Source organism: Tupaia chinensis, unplaced genomic scaffold (genome assembly GCF_000334495.1).
Source record: "Tupaia chinensis unplaced genomic scaffold, TupChi_1.0 Scaffold000048_1, whole genome shotgun sequence".
Taxonomy (NCBI): domain Eukaryota; kingdom Metazoa; phylum Chordata; class Mammalia; order Scandentia; family Tupaiidae; genus Tupaia; species Tupaia belangeri.
The window spans coordinates 6,965,875-6,992,048 of NW_006159506.1; the positions used below are offsets into that span (position 1 = coordinate 6,965,875).

Here is a 26,174-nt window from a genome sequence, read left to right on the forward strand (position 1 = left end):
TTGAAAAGTATGTGTCTCCCAGGTCAATGGTTATATACCATGGACTTAAGACCTAGTAATTAATTCTAGCAGAAGTATTATGTCCAACATAAAGCCTGCAACCAGGATGCTGTTTGTTTAATCCTGCTATGGAGTATAGTCATTCTCTAGGTTTTGTTCATTTTCTGCAGGAGCCAGACTGGTGAATTAAATGGAGATATTGTAGAGGTGGAGTAATTTTCCTTCTCTTTGAGATACACTGAAACCAATAGACAGATGAATGAGTTAAGCCATATAGACTTATTTAACATACACACATGTTCACAGAAGCCATAGAGAACATAAACTCGGAGAAGGGCCGTGTGATAGAAGATTTTAAACCATAGGGCTTGGCGTTAAGCCATGCAAAAGGTGAGGGGGAGGGAATATAAAGAATCTTGTCTTTCTGGGCCAAGTGTCAGACCTCTAATCCCCTTCTTTCATGCTAGAACAATAGAGGGATAGCATCATGTTAAGGTTTGGATTGTGGCTTGGCCTCCAAAATTTCATGTTTTGGAATTTGATGTTAGAAGGTGGTAAGGACTAGTGGGTGATGATTGGCTGATTATGATTGGACTATGAAGGCAGCACTGATGTGAATAGATGAATGATGTTGTGTAAGATCCAGTGAGTTTTAAATATCAGGAGCCAAAGTTAGTTCTCGTGAGAGTTAGTTGCCATAAAAGAGAGAGTGAAGCGCTTGTTCTGTCTGCATGTGCCCACCACTTTTGATATTTCCGTTGACCATGTCATAGGCCTAAGCCTTTCGACTTTACAGCCACCACAATTGTCAGTTTGTAAATACACTCTCTTCTTTACTAAACCACCCAGGCTCTGGGATTTATTACAGTTAGCAGTGCAAACATGGACTAAGGTACAAATTGGTATAGTGAAGGGGAGTTGCATTGCTACAGATACCTGAAAATGTGGAACTGAGTAGTAGGCAAGGAGGGACAGCCTGGAAAAAGCCTAGACCCTGGTGATAGCTTGGAAAAATGGTTTAGAATGATCTAGAACTCTTCAGAGATTTAATAATCAGCTGTGATCATAGTGCTGATAGACATATGAAGAGTGAAGGCCATTTAGAGAAAATTTCAGAGGAAGATGAGGAATGAGGTGATTTGAAAATAGAATTAATGATTAAAAGAAGCAGCGTGGGAAAATTTGGTCATGTGACAAAGAATGAAAAAACATATTTGGCAGAGAAAAATGTAATAAGAAACTGATTAGAGATTAGCAGGAAGAAAAGACCTAAGCAATAATTGTCAAAAAAAAAAAAAAAAAAAAAAGGCAGAAATGTCCCTAGGATACTTCAGAGATCTTCAGGACTTTTCTGTCTATCACAGGCTCAGAGACCTGGGAATGCAAAATGGTTTCTGGAAAAGGGGCTGAGGTGGACATGCTGCCTTTTGAAGCCTGGAGTTTTCGGCACTCCAGTAAGTGCCTGGCTGTTCCAGCCATGGGTCAAGCAAACCTGTAGATCTTGGCAGCAGCAGAAGCATCTGCATCTATGTGGGGCTACACATGGTACTAGTCCTACAGGAGTGGCCAAGCCAAGAGCTTTGAGATTTCAAAGATGTCAAAGAATGCCTTGGAAAGCCTGGGCATTTAGACAGAGACTGCCACAGGGGCTGAACCACTGAGGAGAGCTTCCATTAGGACAAAGCAGAGTGGAAACGTAGGGTCCAGACAAAGAGTACCCACCATGGTGTCTGTGCCTAGTGGAGCTAGGGAGAGGGCATCCTCAAGACCCCAGAGCTGGGGCACTCTCAGCATGTATTGTCAGCATGGAAGAACTGTAGACATGACTCTCCAACTGGAGAAAGTTGAGCCATGGACTGAGACAACAGGGTGAGGGGGATAAACCTGCCTGATGCTTGGGGGCCCAACCCCCTCAATGTGTCCAGGAGATGGTTCATGGAATTTCCAGACCTAATGTTTGCCCATGGGGTTTTTGGACTTGCTAGAGACCTGTTTTTCTTTTCTTATGGTGGAAAGAAAATTTTTTCTCTGTGCTTGCTCCACAATTATATTTTGGGAGCATGGGATGGAATTTGGATTTCACAGGCTCATGGCTGGAAGGAGTTTGACTTGAGTTTCAAATGAGACTTTGGATTTCTCAGTTGGTGCTGGAACAAATTAAGGTTTTGGGTACTTTTGGAAAGGGATATTTGCATTTTATATGTGAAAACAAACCAACAAACACAGACTTTGGGGATCAGTGGTAGAATGTTATGGTTTGTATCATCGTTTGTTCCCTAATATTTTATGCTTTAGAATTTGATGCGAGGGTGGATGGTGGTTGGTGTGTGGTGATTGCATCATGGAGGTAAGACTCCCATGAATAGATTAATGATGTCTGTGGAGACCCAGTGAGTTTTTTATTTTAGGAGAAGTTAGTTTTCATAAGGGATGGTTGGTATGAAAGAGAGAGAAGTGACTTGTTTCCTCTGTCTACATATGCCCACCATCTTCTGTGCTTTCATTGGCCTTGTTGTGGACTTAGATTTTTGGACATCCCAGCCACTAGAATTATGAGACTATATACAACTCTCTTCTCTTTATAAATTTACCTGGGTTCAAGCATTACTTTTCTTAGATTCGCGTCTTGTTTTTTTTTTTTTCTTTCTTTCTTTCTTCCTTTTTCTTTCCTTCTTTTTTTTTTCTCTTTCTTCCTTCCTTTCTCTTTTTTTTTTTCTTTTTTTTTTCTGTTTTGTTTTGTTTTGCTATAAGTCATGCACTTGCTGGAGAAAAAGGGAGAGAGAAAGAGAGAAAGTGAGAAAGCACCCTCCTCAGGGGTATGGGGGTATGATCACATCACAATCCCTTCTCTTCTATTCTTTTCTTAGTATTTTGAGCACAAGTGCCCAACACGTTTTTCAAGCTACCAGGTCCAAGACTCAAACTGTGTAGTCAGCCATGTGAGATCCAGCCACCTTAATTACCACATCACCAGCTGGTCCAGGCTCAGGTATTTCTGTTGACAATGCTAAAACTGATTAATACACATGAACAAAGTCTGTTTGCATCTGCTGTTTACTTATATAAATAGATGTATCAATAAATTTCTGATAAAGGTCGATTTTTTTTTTAAAGTTGCTTTTTTTTTTTTTTAATTTCTTCTATGAGTAAGGGAGACAAAGAGAGAGAAAGAGAGAGGGACAGAAAGAGAAAGAACACACCCTCAACAGGGTTTCAATGACATGATCCACCTTAGTCTCAGTCAGTCCTGGACCATGGGCCTCGACATGCCCAGCTTGTCCAGTAAGGTTTCCAGACACAAACCCAGATCTCCTCATGTGGGTCAGCCTCTCAGAGCATTAATTCTGTGTCTACAGACCCTGAGAATAGTTATCTTAGAATGAGCCAAAGAGGTATATTTTGGAGTGGTACATTTTGGCATCCCACAGTATGATCAGTATCATATGATCAGTATCACTGCTTTATGCCCTCAGGGTCTTTAATGATGGCACCAACTTCTGCCTTCCCATTCAAGATGCAGCATTTCTTTATAAACTCAGCTGACAGGAGGATTTAGAGTTTTCTTTCTTCATTCTTCACTATGATAAGTCTCATTCAGTGGGCCAGAGACTCCATGGTGAAGTTCACCAATTCCAATAGGGCACTCAGGACACAGTGTCATATCCACAACACACCAGTGGGCCCAGAAGGACCACATAAGCTGGACACTAGCTAGGACTCCTCAGTGCCTGACTCTGGGACGCTACTCTAACAGGGAAGCATGATGATACTTTGGGTATTCAAGTGTCAAAGTCAACTTAGACCCTACAGTCTTTGAACTGTCTGAGTCTTCCTTGTCCCCAGTTTTAGTCACCTGAATAAATGTTGGGTAAGGATGATTGTTATGAGTTGAACTATGTCCCCCAGAGAAAATCTGTTGAAGATCTAACGCCCAGTAGATGTGACTCTATTTGGAAACAGAGTCTTTGCAGATTTAACCAAGTGAAGATGAGGTTGTTAGGGTGGATCCTACTCCAATATGGCTGGATTTCTCATAAAGTGGTGAAACTTGATTTGATACTCCCTCTACAGGAAGCTGTGAGTATTGCATGAACCAGTGCCTAAATACACATTCTATTGAGAAGGGCAAATACATGTTGACTTCCTACTCCATGCCCCAGACAGATAATCGTGATGGCATTTTTTCCCCCTCAGGGAAACTGATTCAGCTCCCAAAACAATCTCTATATGGTGTAGCAAGTGGTCTCTAAAATGAAATCTTATTTTCATAGCTCTCTGTCCCCAGAAATCTCTTTGCTGAGAGTCCCAAGGCCTTGCAAGGGCTTATTAACTGGCAGCTATGTTTAATGAATACATTCAGTAACTTCCAGGTATTCTGTTAGGATGCTATTATCCAAACAGTGCATAGCAAAACTTTGGCTCATTGGGAAGACATTCATTTCCTTGGGTTCTTTGCCAATTTTTGGTTTAGGAAAGTCAAGGGTGGAGGCTCTGGTAACCATGGTGAAGAGAGGAGGGAAGCCAGTGGGATGTGTATGCATGTAGAAATCGAGTGGACGGAGTTGTAGGGGTGGGTCGTGAAGGGGCTTCTCCTCTGTTAGGTGAAAGTAAAGTTGTGTGCTTCCCCAAGAGTTCTCATAGGGTCATGGGTCTGTGTCAACTGAGTAAAAATTAGGAAATACTGTGTAAACTTTAGGAAATATTGGTATGCAACTCCAAGCTCTTCTGGGTATTTATTTATTTATTTATTTATAGAATAGTATGAAGATGAAGGGAAAGGGAGAAAAATATGTCTGCTCCCTTTTCTTTTACCCTCTCAATGATTAAGACTTGTTTTGTGCAGTTCTGAGTAGAAAGGAAATACGTTCTCCTCAAAGCAGCCTGTGTTGGGGTCTACTGAGGCACACACTCAAACATGCATACACATGTGTGTGCACATCCCACCCATGTTGTCAGCAGTGTTCAGACAAGTGGTATTACAAAGAGGCCATTTCAATGGTCAGCAATGCTCCCCGTGTCCTGTGTAGCTAACTTACCAGCTGACACACATACACAGTGGCTGATCATGACACCATCTTATTGTTCTCCTGAAAGAATTCTGTTTTCTTTTTGACTGAGGAAGGAAACAGGCCACCTTCTCTTCCTGTTTTCCTTTCCCCTAATTAACTATGCACATGCATATTTCTCTATTTAACTCTTTGGTGTCAAGGGTAGAAAATTATGATCATTTTCAGGCATATATGCCTCTGTCTCTAATGCTTCTTGACCTTGAAAAAGAACCCTACTTGCCTTTGATAACGTCAGGAAAATCTTTTGCAAGCCCTGTTCCTTTCCTCAGAGAAAGAATTTGTGTCATAGAGAAGGGATTGTGTCATTACCATGACCCTTGCTCTCACTCAGTGAAGACTCTCAGAGGCCATGATGGCTACGTAGCTAAGATGTGAGCTTTGTTTGTTTTCCTTTTCCTCTGTGTGCTTCCCTTTCCCCTTCATTCCTTGTATGACATATTCTCATTTTTGATTGTTGTTGATTATTTCAGGTAATGGTGCTTCTGTATTTAAAAGGGTAATTGTGTGTGTATGTGTGTGTGTGTGTGTGTGTGTGTGTTGAAGAAGGGAAAAAGCAATAAGAAAGGAGAGGAAGGCAAATACATAAAGTAGAAGAAAGACTTTGCAGAATCCATACTGGGCCAGCATCATTTTCCAGCATAATGGATGAGGAAATCTGGAAGGACTTTCTAAAGCAATACTTTAGTGGAATAGATAGGGATGCTCTTGGCTAGACGGTAGTGGCCCGTGGAGGTAGAGTCAGGATAGGGGACCAGTTACAGAAGACTCAGAATTGCAGGGTGAGAAGTTTACATTCAATGAATGATGACTTGCCATGGAAGATGTGTGTGTTGGGCGCAGGCTGGACTAGAGTGGAGAGGACTTGGTGTGGAGGCATGGAATGGCCTTTGAGTCCCTGGGGCAGAACTGTGGTGGGGGCAGTAGGTATGCCTTAAAGCAGAAAGACTGGGATGACATGTCAGAGGTCTATGGCTCACGACCAACTGGATTAGGAGTCCAGGAAGAGGGAGGAGACAGTGATGGCTCCCAGCCATGAGTGGCGAGGACTGAGGGGATGTGGCTCCCAGCCAGGAGGGCTAAACCTACATGAGGATTAGTTTTGTCTTAGATACATAGAATTGAAAGTACGGTAGACCTCCTGGTAGAAAATCGCAGTCACAGCAAATGAGGGTCAGTCTTTCAGGAGAGGGATTTGGACTGAAAATGTTGAGAGGTGTGTCATCTCTTAGAGGTGAACATTGAAATTATAAAAGGAGATGAAATCCCCAAAGGATTGAGTAAAAACTTTAGGTCTCTAAAATCCATCTTCACATTTTTGTTCGTAAGATGCAAATGTCTGTATCTGTCATGGGCTGAATTGTGTCCCTCCAAATTCATATTAAAATCCTAAATTGTGTCCCTCCAAATTCATATTAAAATCCTAACCTCCCTGTCCTTAGTGGCTGTGTTTGGAAATAACACCTTAAAGTATAATGAGGTCCTGAGGATGGGCCCTAATGCAACCTGACTGGTGTCCTTATAAGAAGAGGAGATTAAGACACAGACCCACACATAGAAGACCATGAAGACACAGGGACAACAGACACACTTAAGAGCATGCCCAAAAATCCAGAGAGGAGAATAGAAAAGGGATTACAACATGGCCATCCCCCCAGGGAGGGAGGGAGGTGATTTCTCATTTTCCCTCTCACTGTCTCTCACATGAGCGCACATGCCCTATGGCAAAAACCTTGAAGAAGAAGAAGAAGGAGAAGGAGAAAGAGAAGGAAAAGGAGAAGAAGAGAAGAAGAGGAAGAAAAAGAAGGACTCATTCTTTTTTTTTTAGAGGTTTTTCACTATAGGGCGTGTGCGCTCACCAGACAGACAGAGAGACAGAGACAGAGAGATAGAAAGCGAGAAGTCACCCCCCCAGAGGGGATGGCCATGCCACAATCCCTTCTCCTCCATTCTCCTCTCAGGATCTTGGGCACGCACGCACATGGACTCATTCTTAATTGTCAATTGCCAATTAGTCCTCCCAGGGAGGTTAGGGCCCTCCTTTTGTGATATTCTTGCTCTGAAAGGTTGGTTGCTCAGTTCCAACATCTATATTCCATTAATCAGAATTCTTTGTTTACATTGAAAACAAATAAACAAAGCCAGGAAACCTGACTTGTAACAGTATAGACAAACAAGGAGATAAACTGAAAGAGTACTCAGGGATTGTTAGATGGACAGCTTGTCTTCACCCACTTCATGCCGAGAGCTCTTCACCCCCTCACTTCCACTAAAGCCCTGGTGAGAGACACAGGCAGGATTCTACCCAGTCTCAAATAGGCTCAGCCTGGAATTAGCCCCCCAGTGGGGTTGGGAAGAAGGAGCCCATGTTTGGATAAAGGTGCCTACGTTTCCTCCCCCAGGCAGGTGGATTCTAAGGTATACTCCATGAGGGGACTTTAAAAAGTTTGTGGAAAAAGTAGAATTAAAGAAATGTATCTATGGAACCAACAGTTGGTATAATGGTTATGTCACTGGACTCCCATGTAGTCGACTGCGGTTTGAGTCCCAGACCCGGTGGCTTAAACTTACGCCGGATGCGTGTATATGCGTGCCCAAGCTCCCGAGAGAATGGAGGAGAAGGGATTGTGGTGTGGCCATCTCCCTGGGGGGTGATTTCTCGCTTTCTGTCTCTCTCTGTCTCTCTGGTGAGTGCACATAGCCTATAGCAAAAATATTTCAGCACTCACACACAAAAATCGAAATCCACTCATAGTTGTTTCATAACATGGTTTTTCCATGAACTTTTGAAGATCCTCCCACACTATAAGAAACCTTTTTTATGTTGTAGCACAATACTGAAAAAAAAAACTTTTAAAATAATATGTTAATAAAATGATATGTATTTATTTTAGGAATATTTTTAAAAAATTAAATATAGACAAATGGAAAGAAAATGAAGTGAAAAGCATTCTGGTCATACTTCTACAACCTTCTGGTCCTCTGCTCCCCACCATCCTTGCCAGGATAGCAGGTCTGAGCTTCAGTCAGTGCCAGACATATTATTACAATGTGTTATGTGCATGTGTGTGCACATATTATATATGCACATATGCACGTGTGTGTGTACAGGTTTCAGTTGCTCTAAAAGTCCTGGCAAGATCTTTCTGCAGATGGTCCACCTCAGTGAGCAACTTGGTAACACACCCATGTGCAAATGTTCTCTCCTTCCTCACTCCTTTCCTCACTCCTACTGCTATGCCTTCTTCCAAATAAAGTAGGAACATGTAAGTCTCTGCTTTGGGAGAAACTAAGGCAGATGGGGTATTAGAACTAGACAGGCCTGAATCCTGGATCTTTGACTGGAGCCCCCCAAATAGGATGGAGAAGGTGCAGCTACCCAAAGAAAGGGTTGCTTTAACCACAGCAGAGGTAAAATAATCTTGCAAGGACCAAAAACTGAGAGGAGGGAGGGAGGGAGGGAGGGAGAGGGAGAGGGAGAGGGAGAGGGAGAGAGAGAGAGAGAGAGAGAATGAGAATGAGAATGAATCACTATACCTATAAAGGCTTTGAATAATGGCAGAAACCAGACCACACCACAGTGTAGTTAGTATTCTCTCCATTGGATGGGCAAAGTGCCACATTTTCCAAATTATTATCACATACTTTACAGGGAGGAGGTGAGCCCATTTCTTTCATTCCAGAGATAAGAAACAAGGCAAAGTGATCAACTTGTCTCCCGAAGCCATGGAAGAGTCATTGCTGAGTTTGAGGTTTCGTGCCCATCACAGTGTAGCCCCACCTTTAACTGGAAGGAAGCCCCACCTTTAAGCTCCAAGGAAGAAGGTCTGCTGGGTTTCCTGGAAGGCAGAGGTTTGCACCTGCCCACCTCATGTGGGGCATTTTCTGTGGGTGCCGGAAGAAGATTGAAGCTGGAGTGCCGGAAGAAAAGGAGGAGAGGGAAGTTGCACAGACCCATCTGGCTAGGATAGGCTGTGTCATCGACCCATGATGAGACTTGCCACTGCCATGGAGGCGTCTGGCTCCATACAAGAACACTGAAGGGCAAGACAGAACCCATTTCTCTACAGCCTTGAGTCATGTTAATAATATACTAGCCTTAAAAAGATCCCTGTAGCAGAATGAAAAAAAACATCTCATAATATTGAGCTGTTATTTCTTTATGTTGGTGGAGAATAATGAATTTCTTTTCTTTCTTAATAGAGCAAAAGTTAACAGAATTTTTTTTTTCAACAAAGAACTTTACATTCTTTTGTCTGTTAAGAGTTTTTTCCCCTTTGCCCTTCCCACTCATCCTCTACCACCCACTCCCCTCCTTTTCAGTCTCTGGCATCTACACTTATCTTCTCTGCTATCGTATCTTCAGATCCTTCAGTTTCTGCCATAGAGTGCAGATATTTGGTACATATTAAGCAGGGATATACAGTGTGTATCTTTCAAAGCCTGACTCACTTCATTTAATATTAAGTCTTCTGTATTCATCCATTTCAATTCAAATGATACAATAACCAAAGGAAGATAAACAGAAGTAAGAGAACATAAAATAACTAGAAAAAAGTAACTAAAGGACAGGAATCAGTCTGTGTATATCAATAATAACATTAAATGTTAATGGATTAAATTCCCCCACTAAAAGAGACAGGTTGGCTTAATGGATTAAATAACACAAGCCCTCTATATTTTGCTTAGAAGAAACACACTTCATTGATGAAGATCTACATAGACTGAAAGTGAAGAACTGGAAAAAGTTGTTTTATGCAAATAGAAATGGAAAAAAAACAGGAGTCCCAATATTGATATCAGACAAAATAGACTTTAAGATAAAAAGGGTAAAAAAAAAAAAAAAAAGAGAGACAAAGAAGGACACTTATAGTTCTAAAAGGATTAATTCACCAAGAAGATATAAGAATTATAAATATTTATGTACCCAATTCCAAGGCACACAAATATGTAAAAGAAAAACCTCTAGATCTAAAGGGAGATATAGACTGCAACACACTAATTGTTGGGAATTTTGACACCCCACTGTCGTCATTGGACAGGTCATCAAGACAGAAAATAAACAAGGAGACACAGGAGCTAACATACCATAAACCAAGTGGGCCCGACAGACATGTAGACAGAACGTTTCAGCCAGCAACCGAAAAACAGGAATTTTAAGTGACTTTGTCTTTGTTTATGAATCTCAGTGACATATGCACAAAAGCCTGTTTTGATTTTGTTTCTTTTCTTTCCTTTTCTTTTTTTTTTCTCGGAGTGATTCTGATTTGTTTTCAGCCTTGTAGATGATGCCTGGTTGTCTACTGAGGGTAGAAAAAATGGGGGGCTTGCTTTCTCCCTCTCTCTCTCTCTCGCTCTCTCTGACAAAGCTCATATGGAAAGTAAATAAATAAATAAATCTCTAAAAAGAAAAAGAGATTTTGAAGCCAAGAGTGATTCCATAGAGTTAGATTCTGAATGTGAAAAGTTTTAGGCAGGTGCCAATAGATTGTGTGGTGGTTAAAGGACTGGACTCTCACATAGCCAGCTGTGATTGAATCCCGGACCTGGTGGCTTGAAACATGCTTGTGAGCTCTTGCTTGTGAGCACATATGTCCTATAGTAATCAAATAATCATAATACAATTAAAATTAAATAATTCTTTTTAAAAAAGAAGTTTTAGGCATACCTCAACCCACTTATTTTCTTTCTTTTTCTGTGTGTGTATGCAGAAGAGTAATACATGATTTAAAAAGTATACCCGAATGAGACCAGAACTCTTAACCCATCGAAAAGAAAAATTCTAAGTGATGAGAAAGCATTAGAATACATATAGTTATAAGTCAGCATTTTTCTTTTGTTATTCCTACATTAAATAATGCATCTTACACAGATGGAGTTTTAGACTCCATGAAATACGGTAGGTATTTACGTTTTTGTTTCCATAGTCATCAATCTGTTTCTAATATATTCATAAAAAACCTGTGATCCATCTTGCCGTTAAACTATTTTTGAATCTCATGGAAGCCTGCCAATGTTTTTGCAATTTAGCTAAGAAACTCTCTTGCTTTGGGGAGGGAAGTTCCAAGAGAATAAGGCTATGTTTCTGGATATATTATTGGTTAAGTTTTTGTTAATCCTGGCCTTCAGCTAAAGAAAAAAAAAGAGAGGAAAATTAAAATGCTTGCATTATAAAGTGTGCAGTCTTGACAGCGGATGCAACAGTTAAGGGGGTGGAATCTCACACGCTCGACAGCGATTCGAATCTTGGTCCCGGCAGCTTGAAGTGCATGCTGGGTATACATGCATGCCCCAAATCCTGATGGGATGGAGAAAATGGAGGGAAAAAGATTGTGACATGACTGCACTTCACAGAAGGTTGGTTTCTCTCTCTCTGGTGTATGCATGCGTGTTTGGCAATAAAAAAGAAATCTTTAAAAAAATCTGTAATTGGGGCTAGTAGGTGGCATGGTGGTAAAGGCATTGGACTCCCACATGGCCAACTGCAGTTCAAGACTCAGACCTGGTGGCTTGAAACATGCCAGGCACGTGTGTGTGTGTGTGTGCGTGCGTGTGTGTGTGTGTGTGTGTGCCCAAAGTTCCAGGAGGAGAATGGAGGAGAAGGGATTGTGACACGGTGTTCCCCACTGCAGGGGGATTTCTCACTTTCCCTCTCACTGTCCAACATTGGCTTGGCTGTTATAAACACATTTTCATTCAAACCCCATCAGCTCCAGTGTTGACTAACTCAGTGTTAAGCATCTGTCCTTCCTTTAGTTCCCTTGATTTTCCTCATGCCTTTATTAGCAGTTTTAAATATGCAAATGCAACCTTATCATTGGCCATTGGCGCTGCAGATAAATTTATTTATACTATCTTTGCTTAAACACACACACACACAAAACACTCGTCTAAATTTTTTTTTCAACCTTAACATGCCTCCCACAAGTTTCATGTTCCATGCAGTTCATATGTGGGTTAAAAGAAAAAGCAATGTATTCCGACCTGAAGGGCAAGAGACGTTGGTTTTGTAACAGTTTTGCAGATAACAAATGCGTCCCGTCCATTAGACCCGTTCTTTCCGGTTTGCATGACTCTTTTGGTGTAGGAACACCATTACATCTGGGCTGACAGACATACCCAGGCATGGAGGAAACTCCACTTCCGGGAAGGCGGAAGGCCAGTCTCACCTAGTTTATGAACACCTGCATTAAACCCAGCCGCCACTTGAAAAGAGCGCCCCCATCCGGGACGTGGTGCCCCATTGGTCTCCTTAACAAACAACAGCTCTTCCTGGTGTCTGTGGTCCCTCCTTCCAATACTGAATCCGAGAGCTTCAGGGTCTCCCCTCCCTGCCCACACTGGCGGGAGCCCAGACCTTTTCCACTCTCCAGCCTGCTGCCGGGAGCCTCTGCAGCTCCAGGTCTGGGGCCATGGCGTTTGCCCCAACTCTGGCAATACAGGAGAAGGGTGGTGGATTTTTGGCCAGGTTGCTCCCCTGTGTAAAACAGGCACTCCATTATCCTCAGGTAAGATTCGAACTCCTAAAGTGGCTCCCGGAGCCTTTCATCTTCCTATCTGCTGCTGCTGCACACCTTTCGTCTCTTCCTTCTCCATTCTCCCACCACTCCCTGGTCAGTTCTCCAGCCTCTCTGAGCTTGATTCTGTTCCCCCAAACATGCCAGGCTTTCCCTAGCTTCTCCATCTCTGCAGAGAGAGTTGTGTGGCTTCAGCTTGGTGGAAACACCCTCACCCCGAGCCTCATCGTTCTGGGGGAGAGCACGTTCCAAACTTGCATGTGGAGCCATCAGCTGTCACAGGCTGTCGGAGGGATCCAGCCTGGGCCTGGCCGCTCAGTCGTCCTGGAAGCTCCGGGCTGAACCGGTTGGCCCTGCCTTGCTGGGCTGCGAAATCATTTGGTCTGAGCACATGTTGAGGATGCCAACTTGACTTGAAAATAGCGCAGGTTCTCGCGAGAGTGCCAGGCCAGGACAACGTGAGCCAGCGATGGTGCATACCCTGCTCACCTAGTTCACTTGCAGAAGGCGCTGGGGCCGATACGTGCTCATTCGCAGTGGGGAACGGGTGTGAAGTGAGTATTTCTCGGCAGCGGCTTCTCATGGCGTGGCTTCTGTGAGTTGCCACCTCCTTTCTGAGATCTGCAGGGCATCTCCTTATAGTTTCAGTAGGCGCTTCAGCCTCGGCCCGTTTCTGCTGCTGTAGAAGCAAACGTGTCTGAGTGACCCTTACTCAAACGAGCAGGTGACTTTTCTTGGGTCACAACGAAAGCAGGGGAGAGCCCTGGAGAGCCAGCCAGAGTTGGCCACTGCCAAGGGTGCAGACTCGGAGGCCCCCAACCCCCTTGGGAAATGGATCCCAGCGGGCTGATCGCCAAGGGGGCCCTCTGAAGTGTTTTCACGCAGACGAAAAAGGAAAATCTTTTGGCGAAAGCAGAGGAGTGACACTCAGCACCCATTAGGCGTGTGTGTGTGTGTGTGTGTGTGTGTGCGTGTGCACGCAGCCTGGTGGGCATGACAGGCTTTAGGGTTATTAGCACCTGCTGGTGAGTCTTGTCTCCTGACCATATTCCAAGTCAAGTCTCTACCTGTGACAGCTGCTGCCTATCAAGCACTGACTAGGCGGATGACCTATGCGTATTATCCCATTTAATTCCCACTGTGGTCTGGGCCATGGTCTTTGTCTAACACAAGACGAATGAAGGTTTGAAAACTTAGGCTGCTTTTCCAAATCCTGAAGTCCCAGCTGCAATTGATCTCCTTGAGAATCACACGCAGGGAGGGACTGCTTTTCCCCAAGGTCATAAAGGGGGCATGTGGTAGCGCAGTGGTAATGCACCTGGACCCACATGGGGAAGGTCCAGGTTCATGTCCACGTACCTCCCTGAGCACACGGGAGAGGGGAGTGACTATGCCTGTGACCGATGCTGGCTGAGGCTGGGGTGAATCCCAGTGTGTGGGCCCTGGGAGGGAGGCTGCTCTCTCTGTCTCTGTCTCTCTGCTATGGAAGAAATAAATAATTAAAGATATACATAACTTGCAGTAGAGCAAGGCAACTAAGCACATTTCCGGATCTTTTTTCTCGGTATCCTTTAATACTCAGAAATAGTCATCGGGATCCACTACAAAGGGGCAGATGCTGACATTCAGGGACAGAAAACCGATTCACTTCAAAATCTTCTCCGTTTTCACGGCCATGAATTCACTTAACCACGTCAGCGCTTCCATGCTTAAAGTTTTGAACGGTGCCTGTACCCTCAGGGGATGGTCTAGACTCCTCACCGTGGATTCCCAAATCCTCCAGAACCCTTCCTTGTCTGAGCAAGCCCGCTAGGGTCCTGTGGTTGAAAGGAGGGCAAGAATGCCCTTTTAATTAAACATCTCTCAGACCTGTGTTTGCATGAGAAAGAAAGCTGGGTGTTACCGTTGGGAAACCTTTCTGTTTGCATGACTCAGAACCTGGGTGCATCCTTACCACCTCTGCAGACCGCATTATTCAACTGCTTTGCTATTTCCTGCAGACTCCAGTATGCTGAGCCTCCTGCAGTTGGGAGAGCCTAGCGCCCTGACTTGATTCTCCCCCTTTGACACACCTTCCTGCACGTTCAGGGGGAGGTCTGATGGTGTGTGGGCCACAGCAGAGGGGGAGGCATTCTGCTTCCTAAAATATACAGCACCATTTTGCTGCTGGAAATGCATTTCTTAAAGGTCTGACTATTGTTGGAAGAGTCTGACAATATAAAAGGCACAAACATTTTTTATCTGCAGGATGAGGTTAGTTTCTGTTTGGGCCTGGTGTTTTTGAAAGAAGGAAATCACTTTCATAAGCATCCGATTAGATCCAGGCAGGGTCCAGGGGACAGAGAAGTTGATGGAGGCAGAGCGGGAGGATTTTGTCATTGGTTACTACTGCCACCTCCTGGCCGATCTTGTGAACTACACAGTGTGGGCGTCTTGGGTAAACCCTACAGAGAACGTTCTCAGCTTCTCCCCTCTCCCCTTCTAAGTTGTCTGTGAAACAAGAAGGAAATGAAGAGAGTCATCGTTTTAGGTAGAGTAGTATTAGACATATTCCATACTAACCAAGGCCATAGGCAAGAACAAGAATAAGAGTAAAATCAGTGGATTTTTCTCAACTAAGGAACTAGTAAAAAGAACTCTTCAGGGGACCAAGAGGTGACTTAGTGGTTAAGGTGCTGGACGCCCATGTAGTCAAAGGCAGTTTGAGCTCATACCAGGCGCGTGTGCATGAGTCCCCCAAATCCCGAGGAGAATGGGGAAGGAGGGATTATGATGTGGCCATCTCCCTGGGGGATGATTTCTTGCTTTCTGTCTCCCAGACCCGGTGGCTTAAACTCATGCCAGGTGTGTATGCATGCGTGCTCAAGATCCCAAGAGGAAAATGGAGGAGAAGGGATTGCGGTGTGGTCATCCCTCCTGGGGGTGATTTCTTGCTTTCTCTCTGTCTCTGTCCTTCTGGCGAGTGCATGCAACCCATAGCAAAAACCTCTCAAAAAAATTTTATTTTTAAATCTCTCAAGAAAATAAAGAAAAAAGAAAAGAAGATTTCAGAACCATTGGCTGTACCTTCAGACACTGTTCGCTTGGTGCAATGATTGTTCAGTCTTGTCTAAGGCTCTAAGACCCTCTTGTCCACTCTCTAATGTCACTCTCTGCCCATCAAGATTAGGGAAATCTATCAATGATTTTGGACAATCTGTGCAAAACGAAGCAATTAAAGTGAAAATGTCAGTGTGGAAATGACTGGGTTTAAGGCATATTTTAAAATTGTGCAGTGAAAAACTGCAAGAGTTGGTATCTGTCTTTTTAAAAATTTCCTATTTTATTCTCATCCCTTTCCCTTTAGAAATGTAAATTCGAAGTCAGGTGGAAGATTATCATAGCCTATATACAATAGACATGTATCGACAGAGATAACAATGGGCTTTTTCAGTTATTTAAATTATATTTGGGGAAGGTTGTATTTTCCCTTTGATACTGAGAGTGCTGAGACCAGCACTCATGAAGGATATTGATAGAAACGCTATGGAAGCCTCTCTCCCCTTCTTCCTCACTAGCAGACCCGAGGTGGCAGCTGGCCACCTGGCCATTGGTTTAGTCTGGGTTCCCTGAGGAGCAGATCTTAAGATGTTATGAAACATGCAAGGAATTTATTAGTAGGAATGTCTATTAGAGAAGATGGGATGGGAGCTAGAGGAAGGCTGGAAGGCAACCAGAAGACGGTGCAGATCTGACCCCAACTGCAGGAGGAGGGAGGGAGGGAAGGAAGGAAAGAGAGAGGGAGAGATGAGAAGAAGCCTCTTAGACTACAGAGTAGTTCCGAGGGAAGTGGCTATAGATGGTCCTTCTTATAGGCAAATTTCAAAGATGGCCCCCAGCACTCCTTGACTCTTGGTGGTCATGCCCTTGTGTAACCTCTTTCTGCGGAGCATGTTTGTATTCTAATGAACAGAAAGAACACAGCAAATGTGATGGTATGTCACTTCGCAGTGTCATCTTGCTGAGTCTTGTTTTGGTGAGACAGGCTGCCATGTTGGAAAGTACCATATAATAAGGAATGGTGTGAGGCCTCCAGCCAATAGCTGTGAAGAGCTAAGTCCTGACAACCATCACAAGGGGCTCTTGTGAGCAAATCCTTCCCCAGTCAGGCCTCAGATGAGACTGCAGCCCTGAGTAACAGCATGCTTGCAGCCTTGTGGAGATCCAGTAGCAGAACATTCAGTTACATTGTGCCTGCATTCCCGACCTTCAGAAACCGTGAGGTAATAAGTGTGTGATATTTCCAGCCACAAAGTTTGGTGGAGCTTTTAGTGCATCGTCAGGTAACAAATATGGTCCTTGAGCCGATGCTGCTATTGGAGACATCTCACAACTCCCAGAGATGAGCCTACCTTAATATTCTTGTTGTGCTCAGTCATTAGCCCAAGGGAAGTGTGGCCTCATGACAGATGTGGTAGTGAATTTCAGAGAAGCAGTTGGGCCCTGAGATAGTTACATTTCCTGCCGTTGGAGATCCGAGAGGCGTAATCCACTGGCCTCTACAGATACTCAGATCAAAGATTATGTTTTTCATCCTCCCTTGAAGCTTGGATGACTCTCTCTCTTGCTGAATCTTGTTTTCAGGAAGCAAGCTTTCATGACGAAAGTCCCACATAACAAGGAACTGTATGTGAGATACCCTTCTCACTCCTCCAACCAATTGCCAGGAAGGAACTGAGGCCTTCTGTTTTCTGAGGTGGCCTTCTAGCCAATATGGGACATGAAGAGCTTCAACACATTCATGGCAAAATGGAATGAAAAGATGATACAATTTTCCCATGAACTTTATTTTTAAATGGATAACTTAGCTTATGTTTCCTCCACCCCAGATAACTTACCGATGAACTTTTTGAAGCCCCTTTGCAGGTATACATTGTGTACACAGCTTCCAGAAAGTAATGATTACTTTCTTGCCCTTTCTTCTCTCTTTCTTCGTCTCTATGCAATGAAACGACTGGATTAGAACAGCTATTTTAGATTAAGAGGAAAAAGCCGTTTGTGGAGGATGATCAAGTCACACATTTAAAAAATCCAGCTAATGGGAGAGAGAAATAAACTTCTGACTCGTGTAAGTCACTGCTAGGTTTTCTGTTCCTTATAATAGACTTTAAGTCTAACTGAAAACAATTCTACATTTTATATGGAAAGTCTGAAGGTTACAGGAGGAAGTATTTTTCATAAGGTAAATCATGGCCAAAAGGAACATTTAATTGCTCAGGACAATTACAGGGGCTGTTATTAGCTTCATATGGTGAAGTTGGTAGCAGATCTCACCTTCCCACTGCTAAGAGGTTGTCCTTCTTAGTTAGCAAGGACAAGAAGAGGAAACTACTGACGTTCGTCATGGAGAAGTCTTTGAAAACAGTATGTTATGAAGCAGTCACCACACCCCACTATGTGGGCTAGGAACACTACCCCCAGAGGCTATAACAGAATTTGTTGACTGAAGGAACCCGGGAGGATGCCAGCTTGATTTTGTCTGTTGAATCTGTTGAAAACTAATGTTCTCTACACGAATCCTTTTTGAAGCTTGCAAACTTGAGGACATAATAAAGGCTGCGCTTTGCTGGGCTTGTCATTCACTCAACCTAATGCCATTCTTTGGCTGTGACGCAGGGGGTGCTTTCTGGGAGGATGTGATTGTCCTCTCTGATGACTTTCCAAACATGAATTTACCCCTCAACGCTTTCTGACTCTGGTATTCATACCATTTAGAGCTGTCCTACGCATTTTCAGTGTGCGGCTACTTAGGGTTAGCACATTCTATAGGTTTTCTTTTTAGTTAGTTGTTTGTTTATTCATGATAGAGATCCTGCATGCACAAGAGAAAGAGAGAGAAACTCCACAGGGTCTGGTTGTGCCTTGATCCTCTTCTTCCAGTCATCTAGCTGTCAGATCTTGGGCACTGGCATTCGAACTCAGTGTTTCTGGTGGACTGGGCAGGGGATTTGAACTGTGGTCAGCACATGGGATTCAGGTGCTCCTGAGTAGTGTATGATTGCTGCACTACAGAGCCAGTTCCACTTTCTCTCACTACTTAAACTGTCCCATAGGTTAGGAGGGAGTGTCATGGGAGTGCTAAATGCATGGGCTGGAGATGTCCCAATTTGGTTCTGGCTTTGGTTCTGCCACTTAAATGGCTTTTGTCACCTTAGGCAAGCACTTCGGTGGTGAGGGTATTTCCTCATTATGCCAACTGCTGGTCCTAAGGCTATTTCCTCATTTATAGGATGGAGTTCATAGCTTATGGGATGGTGAGAAGATTGAATTTGATAATGCATAGGAAGTCTTGGAGGCTCGGGGAAGTACTAGGCATGTTGTAAATACACAATAAGTATTAGCTATTAGTATTATTAACAGAAATGCCTGAGCTCCATTCATGTGCTATCTAAAAAGGTATCCACTGGCTCCAAGTGGTCATTAAACACTGGAAAAAAGCCCTTCCAAACTGAGATGTTCTGTAGATATAAAATACAGGCTGGGTTTTGAAGTCTTGGTATGAAAACAAGAATTTAAAAATATTGATTACATGTCAAAATAACATTTTCAATATATTGGGATAAATAAAATACATTATTGGGACCAGCATATGGCATAATGGTCATGTTGCTGGACTCTTACATAGTCGACCATGGTTTGAGTCCCAGATCCGGTGGCTTAATTTAAGCCGGTGTGCATGTGTGTGCATGCCCAAGATTCCAAGAGGAGAATGAAGGGGAAGGGATTGCAGTATGGCCATCTCCCTGGGGATTGATTTCTTTCTGTCTCTCTCTGTCTCTCCAGTAAGTGCATATGCCCTATCACACACACACACACACACACACACACACACACACATGCACACCCCTCTCTCAAAAAAAGAATAACATAAAATACTTTATTAAAATTAATTTCCCTTGCTTCTCTCTCTCTTAATGTGAGTACTAGAAAACTTAAGGTTATCTCTACAGTCTGCCTATCAGATTTCTTTGGGACAAGTGCTGTTCTGAGCAGATGGATAGGGTGGGGGTGGGAAAGTGAACTAGGATACCGTGGCCCCTTTTGTCAGGATCCAGTGGATAGTAGGGAATTAAAGAAAGGAGGCAGAGTTTCAGGGAGTAATTCTATTTCCCAAGGGCACTGTGGCTGCTACTACAATGGAAGCTCACAGATGTTGGGTGAGGTCACACGGTGGTCATCTGATGGAGCAGCGGACTCTCTCAGTCATGTGAGCCTGAAGACAGGCTGAAAATCTGGCAGTTCAAAATCTGGCAATTCAGTGGAAATGTCTTTTTTTTTGGGGGGGAGAGGTTTTTACTATGGGGCGCAGGCACTCGCCAGAAAGACAGAGAGAGACAGAAAGACAGAAAGTGAGAAATCATTCCCCCTCTCCCCCCAGGGAGGATGGCCACACCACAATCCCTTCTCCTCCATTCTCCTCTAGGGATCTTGGGCACACACGGCACATGCACCCGGCATGAGTGTAAGCCGCCCGGTCAAGACTCAAAACATGGTCGATTATGTAGAGTCCAGTGACAGCCATTATGCCATCTGCTGGTCCCTATCTGACAAAGACTTTTAAGTAGTGATTACAAAAATGCTCTTAAGGAACCAGCAGTTAGTGTAATGGCTATGTCTCTGGACTTCCACGTAGTCAGCCACGTTTCGCGTCCCGGACCCGGTGGCCTACAACTCACGCCGGGCGCGTGTGCGTGCATGCCCAAGATCCCAAGAGGAGAATGGAGGAGAAGGGGTTGCGGCGTGACCATCCCCCCTGGGGGGTGATTTCTCGCTTTCTGTATCTCTGTCTCTGTCTGTCTGGCGAGCGCACGCGCCCTATAGCAAAAACCTCTCCAAAAAAAATAAAATAAAATAAAAAAAAGAAAGAAAAATGCTCTTAACAGTAAGGACAAATCCTCTTAAAATGAATGGAAATATAGAAAGACTAAGCAAACAAATAGACACTATTTGGAAGAAAAAAGATAATTTTAAATGTGAAAAATAAAATAACCAAAATGTAATGAACAGAATGGACCCCATGGAAAATGTTAGAAGAAAGCATCAGTGAACTTGTAGCTAAATAGAAATGATCCAATATAAATAAGAGAGACTATCTTTAGCTTCTAACATTCAAAATTGGATGTAACAACTCAATAGTAGAATTTGGGAAAGAATCATTTCCTAGTATTTTTAGGGGGATGCTCCGAACTTAGAGTTCATGCCTTAGTGTAGATCAGATACCTGATTTGGCATGCAGCTTCCTGTTATGGGTAGAAGAATAAGGGAAAAATCCTTCCCTTCTCATGCTGGGAGATGATGAGAGAAAAATACAGGGAGAAAGAGGCAGAAGAAGTAGCTGGTTGGAAGTCTGCTGCAATGTCATAATGCTGGACAAGATTGAGAGTGTCAGACTGTGGTGTGTTGGATCTGGTTTATACCAGTTCCTCAGAGCTGGTTGTTAAACCTCCAGAAACTTTGGAAGCTAGTTGTTAAATGATAGCTGGACAGGATGGGAATATTTACACCATAGTAATTGGCAGAGACACTTGAAATCATTGGAAAACTTATGGTTAAAATACCAGCACACCACTGGTAATAGATAAATCAAAGAGCATATGGGAGTGGGTAGAGAGTGGGGCAAGGTTTTCCTGTTTGCCATTTGGAACACAGGAGAAAATGCTATGCAAGTATTTATGCCAGTGTAGGGTGATACAACATGGTGGCATGGCATGGTTGGTTAGAGAGTCTATTTAACACTGTCAACCCTGCCTTGTTTCTCATGTATCATTAATGCTGAGTAGAATGACAATGAGTGAGCCAGAGGGTCAATTATGATTAGGTAAGGGCCCCACCACAGAGCGTGGCTCCTAAGACCCAGAGGTCTACTGACCAGTCAGGTGAGAGAAGACTGAGTCAATAAGAGAGCCCACTGGGAAAGAATGTGCACAGGTTTGAGAAGCACAGACATCAGCAATACATACAGATCCAACAGACAAGACCAACTCAACTAACTCACCGCCAGATTGGCCAAGACAAGCAAGGGACTGAGGATGGTCCTGAGGTCCCCCAATCCCTTCATTCCACAACCGTGAAGTCACAGGAGAGCTATTACCCCATGCACCAGATATCAGCTTGTAAGGCATGGGCATGAAACAAAAGACACTAAGATAGAATCCCCCCAAAAAATGAGTATCAAGGAGATTGTTGAAGTCATTACATCTAACCAAGGTTGGAAACCTTCAATTATCTTTCCTCTGCTATATGATAGGTGGGAACTCATGAGGAAGTCTAGACCAGGTATAGACCCACACTACAGAGGCTACATTTTCTTTTCCTGTCTGACAGGTAGTGTAAATTTGCAACCCAATGACACGTGTTGTAACAGATAGCATAATCTGTGCTTATTCAAATGTATAATTCATGAGATTTTTAGAAAATGCTCAATCATTCTTCGTAAACTCAAGTCTGATTGACTTATATTTTCTTTTTCAGCTGAAAAAGAGGCTGGAGCTTATGCATGTGAGGAATTTGAAGGCTGAATGACTAAACCATGTGAGCTTCTCCACGAGGTAGGGCTTTGCTCTTAGGCTGGTAAGTCCGGAAACTACATTTTTACCATTTCTCCCTGGCCTCGTCAAGTCACAGGAAGTGGCTTGCCTAAATCAAATTTAGGAGAGGCAAACCGATAAAAGGAGAATACTGAGCTCATTTAGTTGCTGTTAAAAATGTATCTGCCAAGGCAATGGGATGCTCAGAGTGATAGGATATTAAGGCCAAAGAGATATTTGAGATCATTTAATCCAAGAAACTTGGACCCAGAAAGGTTAAAAATATATGGTCAAAATTAGGCAGTTTGGGGGCTGGCAGGTGGCATGGTGGTTAAGGCGTGCTAGATTCCCACATGGCTGATCATGGTTTGAATCCCAGACCTAGGAGCTTGCTTTCTCAATTTCCCTCTCTCTCTCTCTGTCCCTCTCTGGTCAAATTTAAAAAATAACAATGATGGGACTAGCAGTTAGCCTAATGGCTATGTTGCTGGACTCCCACGTAGTTGACTGTGGTTCGAGTCCCCAGACCCGGTGGCTTAAACTCACGCCGGGCACGTGTGCATGCGTGCCCAAGATCCCGAGAGAAGAGTGGAGGAGAAAGGATTGCGCCGTGGCCATCCCCCCTGGGGGGTGATTTCTCGTTTTCTGTCTCTCTGTCTCTCTCTGTCTATCTGGCTAGTGCACATGCCCTATAGCAAAAACCTCTCCCCCCCAAAAAATAATAACAATGATGATGAATACAATTAAATAATTCTTTAAAAAATAAATTAGGCAATTTGTAGCAGGATTCAAACTCAAACCTTGACCCCAGCCCTCACTTTATATAAGCACTCTAGGATTTGACACTGACCCTTTTTGTAGGACAGTCCAGATGAGAAACCACAACGCAATTGGAAGGCTGTGTAACTGTTGTGGAATTAGAGCACAAGTTTAATCCCGCTGTGGGCGCTTTGATCAGAGACACAGATTCAGAGTCCTCGAGCGCACGCGCCCTATAGCAAAAACCTCTCCAAAAAAAATAAAATAAAATAAAAAAAAGAAAGAAAAATGCTCTTAACAGTAAGGACAAATCCTCTTAAAATGAATGGAAATATAGAAAGACTAAGCAAACAAATAGACACTATTTGGAAGAAAAAAGATAATTTTAAATGTGAAAAATAAAATAACCAAAATGTAATGAACAGAATGGACCCCATGGAAAATGTTAGAAGAAAGCATCAGTGAACTTGTAGCTAAATAGAAATGATCCAATATAAATAAGAGAGACTATCTTTAGCTTCTAACATTCAAAATTGGATGTAACAACTCAATAGTAGAATTTGGGAAAGAATCATTTCCTAGTATTTTTAGGGGGATGCTCCGAACTTAGAGTTCATGCCTTAGTGTAGATCAGATACCTGATTTGGCATGCAGCTTCCTGTTATGGGTAGAAGAATAAGGGAAAAATCCTTCCCTTCTCATGCTGGGAGATGATGAGAGAAAAATACAGGGAGAAAGAGGCAGAAGAAGTAGCTGGTTGGAAGTCTGCTGCAATGTCATAATGCTGGACAAGATTGAGAGTGTCAGACTGTGGTGTGTTGGATCTGGTTTATACCAGTTCCTCAGAGCTGGTTGTTAAACCTCCAGAAACTTTGGAAGCTAGTTGTTAAATGATAGCTGGACAGGATGGGAATATTTACACCATAGTAATTGGCAGAGACACTTGAAATCATTGGAAAACTTATGGTTAAAATACCAGCACACCACTGGTAATAGATAAATCAAAGAGCATATGGGAGTGGGTAGAGAGTGGGGCAAGGTTTTCCTGTTTGCCATTTGGAACACAGGAGAAAATGCTATGCAAGTATTTATGCCAGTGTAGGGTGATACAACATGGTGGCATGGCATGGTTGGTTAGAGAGTCTATTTAACACTGTCAACCCTGCCTTGTTTCTCATGTATCATTAATGCTGAGTAGAATGACAATGAGTGAGCCAGAGGGTCAATTATGATTAGGTAAGGGCCCCACCACAGAGCGTGGCTCCTAAGACCCAGAGGTCTACTGACCAGTCAGGTGAGAGAAGACTGAGTCAATAAGAGAGCCCACTGGGAAAGAATGTGCACAGGTTTGAGAAGCACAGACATCAGCAATACATACAGATCCAACAGACAAGACCAACTCAACTAACTCACCGCCAGATTGGCCAAGACAAGCAAGGGACTGAGGATGGTCCTGAGGTCCCCCAATCCCTTCATTCCACAACCGTGAAGTCACAGGAGAGCTATTACCCCATGCACCAGATATCAGCTTGTAAGGCATGGGCATGAAACAAAAGACACTAAGATAGAATCCCCCCAAAAAATGAGTATCAAGGAGATTGTTGAAGTCATTACATCTAACCAAGGTTGGAAACCTTCAATTATCTTTCCTCTGCTATATGATAGGTGGGAACTCATGAGGAAGTCTAGACCAGGTATAGACCCACACTACAGAGGCTACATTTTCTTTTCCTGTCTGACAGGTAGTGTAAATTTGCAACCCAATGACACGTGTTGTAACAGATAGCATAATCTGTGCTTATTCAAATGTATAATTCATGAGATTTTTAGAAAATGCTCAATCATTCTTCGTAAACTCAAGTCTGATTGACTTATATTTTCTTTTTCAGCTGAAAAAGAGGCTGGAGCTTATGCATGTGAGGAATTTGAAGGCTGAATGACTAAACCATGTGAGCTTCTCCACGAGGTAGGGCTTTGCTCTTAGGCTGGTAAGTCCGGAAACTACATTTTTACCATTTCTCCCTGGCCTCGTCAAGTCACAGGAAGTGGCTTGCCTAAATCAAATTTAGGAGAGGCAAACCGATAAAAGGAGAATACTGAGCTCATTTAGTTGCTGTTAAAAATGTATCTGCCAAGGCAATGGGATGCTCAGAGTGATAGGATATTAAGGCCAAAGAGATATTTGAGATCATTTAATCCAAGAAACTTGGACCCAGAAAGGTTAAAAATATATGGTCAAAATTAGGCAGTTTGGGGGCTGGCAGGTGGCATGGTGGTTAAGGCGTGCTAGATTCCCACATGGCTGATCATGGTTTGAATCCCAGACCTAGGAGCTTGCTTTCTCAATTTCCCTCTCTCTCTCTCTGTCCCTCTCTGGTCAAATTTAAAAAATAACAATGATGGGACTAGCAGTTAGCCTAATGGCTATGTTGCTGGACTCCCACGTAGTTGACTGTGGTTCGAGTCCCCAGACCCGGTGGCTTAAACTCACGCCGGGCACGTGTGCATGCGTGCCCAAGATCCCGAGAGAAGAGTGGAGGAGAAAGGATTGCGCCGTGGCCATCCCCCCTGGGGGGTGATTTCTCGTTTTCTGTCTCTCTGTCTCTCTCTGTCTATCTGGCTAGTGCACATGCCCTATAGCAAAAACCTCTCCCCCCCAAAAAATAATAACAATGATGATGAATACAATTAAATAATTCTTTAAAAAATAAATTAGGCAATTTGTAGCAGGATTCAAACTCAAACCTTGACCCCAGCCCTCACTTTATATAAGCACTCTAGGATTTGACACTGACCCTTTTTGTAGGACAGTCCAGATGAGAAACCACAACGCAATTGGAAGGCTGTGTAACTGTTGTGGAATTAGAGCACAAGTTTAATCCCGCTGTGGGCGCTTTGATCAGAGACACAGATTCAGAGTCCTCTAATTCTCATCTCCTAAACTCCATGAAGAAGGACCTCTGGGTTTGTGCTTGGGTCATAAAATGCTGAAAGTATGTTATTTTTGAGTTAAACGCTAAACCTAGCGTCTACTCTTGATTAGATTGAAGTATGTCCCAAGTAATGTAGTGATAGTAACAGATAGGGATGACACCTCCCCTGACTGATCGCTCACTATATAACCATTCCCTGTGAATAAGGAGCTTCAGAAGGTTTGTGGAGGGGCCAGCAGTTAGTGTAATGGCTATGTTGCTGGACTCCCATGTAGTCGACTGCGGTTCGCGTCCCGGACCCGGTGGCTTAAAACTCGCCAGGCACATGTACGT

General features: G+C 43.4%; 1 long non-coding RNA gene across 1 annotated transcript in view; it reads left to right on the top strand.

The window, feature by feature from the left end:
- LOC102496169 (uncharacterized) overlaps nt 1–22,174 on the top strand; it is a 69,509-nt gene extending 47,335 nt beyond the window's left edge. The window contains exon 4 of the long non-coding RNA XR_333421.2: nt 22,094–22,174. This is a non-coding gene — a long non-coding RNA (uncharacterized LOC102496169). The remainder of the gene's footprint in view (nt 1–22,093) is intronic.
- Nucleotides 22,175–26,174: the final 4,000 nt, after the last annotated feature.